Source organism: Danio rerio, chromosome 3 (assembly GCF_049306965.1).
Source record: "Danio rerio strain Tuebingen ecotype United States chromosome 3, GRCz12tu, whole genome shotgun sequence".
In the NCBI taxonomy this organism is placed as follows: Eukaryota; Metazoa; Chordata; class Actinopteri; order Cypriniformes; family Danionidae; genus Danio; species Danio rerio.
Window position 1 is genome coordinate 1,344,174 of NC_133178.1, and position 2,300 is coordinate 1,346,473.

Here is a 2,300-nt window from a genome sequence, read left to right on the forward strand (position 1 = left end):
TGCGTAGTGTTTTCTTTGTTTTATTAAGGAATAACCAGTCGGAGATCTGAAGTTGTGACGGCTCTTTACTCACTGAGAATAAACCAAAAAGCACAGCTTTTACAGTGTGTCTTCACCCTTACAGCTTTTCTCTCCCATGTGCAGTCAGTGCAGAAAGGGAAGAGATGGAGAGAGAGATAGAACAAAACTCCAAACAATATTAACAAAGTGACAAAGCATACCTGAGAATAATACCCTTACAGCTTTTCTGTTAAAAGTAAAGTGCAATGCATTTAGCATTCACATGCTTCAGTTAGGCTAAAGTCAATCAAAACCTCAATTTAAGTGATGACACAAAAATAGCTTAGCAGACACCCACCTCTCCCATGCGCAGTCAGTGCAGAAAGGGAAGAGGCAGGCGCAAAACAGGAAATTGAACAGCGTGAGCTCCCTTAGAAATTTAAAGGAGAAGACACACACTAACAAACACCTCAGGTACACTTACTAACACATTAGATAAAATACATATTTTGTGTGATTCTATACTTAAAGCGAATAATAATTTTCATACCTGTTACATAGGACTTTCCAGTATGTGTCACTATTGTTTCCATATTTTTAAAGATAGATGTTATTATGCTTTATAATATTTAAAGAACAAATATAAGTATGTATATTTACCATGTTAGTTTAAATGCAGGCACATTTATGTTGTATTTTCAAATTTGTCACAGTTCTGAAATTTGTATTACCGTTTTTAGCCAATAGGTTGTGACTGTGTATAAATTAAGACACTAGAGCAGGGGTCACCAAACTTGTTCCTGGAGGGCCGGTGTTCAGCAGATTTTAGCTTCAACCCTAATCAAACACACCTGAACAAGCTAATCAAGCTCTTACTAGGTGTACTTGAAACATCCAGGCAGGTGTGTTGAGGCAAGTTGGAGCTAAACCCTGCAGGGACACCGGCCCTCCAGGACTGAGGTTGGTGACGCCTGCACTAGAGTAAATTTTTCTTCTCTCTCAGTTAGTTATTGTTGAAGTTTGACAGACTAGTGTAATGTTAACGTCAGTACTCAGGCTACCTAGTTTGAGGATGAACATTGTGTATGTGTACGCAATAAAAGTTGAGGCGTGGCTCGAGTTGTATCCATCGTACTTGCCCTAAAAGCCTTCCAGTGGGGAGTTTGAGGTACAGTGAGTAACTTGATAAAAACTGAACAATGTGTGTATGAATTTACAATTTTCATTTATTTAAAGTTATTTTATTTATCTTTGTTTTTCTTTAAAACTTTGTTCGGGCATCATGGTGGCGCAGTGGGTAGCACAATCGCCTCACAGCAAGAAGGTCACTGGCTCAAGCCTTGGCTGGGTCAGTTGGCATTTCTTTGTGGAGTTTGCATGTTCTCCCTGTGTTCGCGTGGGTTTCCTCCAGGTGCTCCGTTTCCCCCCACAAGTCCAAACACATGTAGAACAGGTGAATTGGGTAGGCTAAATTGTCCATAGAGTATGAGTGTGAATGAATGTGTATAGATGTTTCCCAGAAATGGGTTGCAGCTGGAAGGGCATCTGCTGCGTAAAAACAAATGTTGGATAAGTTGGTGGATCATTCCGCTGTGGCGACCCTAAAGGGACTAAGCCGAAAATGAATGAATGAATGAACTTTGTTCAAAAGTACTACACTACTTGAGTAGAAAAATACTACACTTACATTTATTTGTAAAGTCAAACTCCAGCTGTCATTCTGTGACACCTATTTTCTTGCATTTTAAGACAGAAATTGGTCAACCTTTACACATTAAAAGAAACAAGAAATAATAAAACGGGCAAAAAACAACAACTGCACATTATTTTAAAGCATTAAACTGATTTTGAGTAAATGTTTCGATTTACACCTACATTTAACAATGGATTTGCCATATCTAACTACTCTTTCATTTTTTTATTTATTACTGTAGTCTACTCTTTTTCTTTTAGCTCTTGTATGTAATAATTATCGTTATACAAACTGCAAAAAACTAACAAAAAACAAAAAAACAAAAAAAAAAAAACTTCCCTGCGGCCTGCCTAACATACTGAGGCAAATTATTTCCAAGTTTAGGTGCCACCACTGCAAAGGCATGGTTCCTCCTGGTTTTTAACCTTGTGTGTGGAACAGCCAAAAGTAGCTGATCAGCACATCTAAGTGTCCTTGATGGAGTGTACATGCATTACGAAGGACCCTTGCAAGTAGCCAGTATTGAGCACTTTGGTTTGGAACAATACCTCAATAAGGCAGTCGCTGTTTCCCTCCAGAGGGCGATATATTCCATTTTAAACGCAAC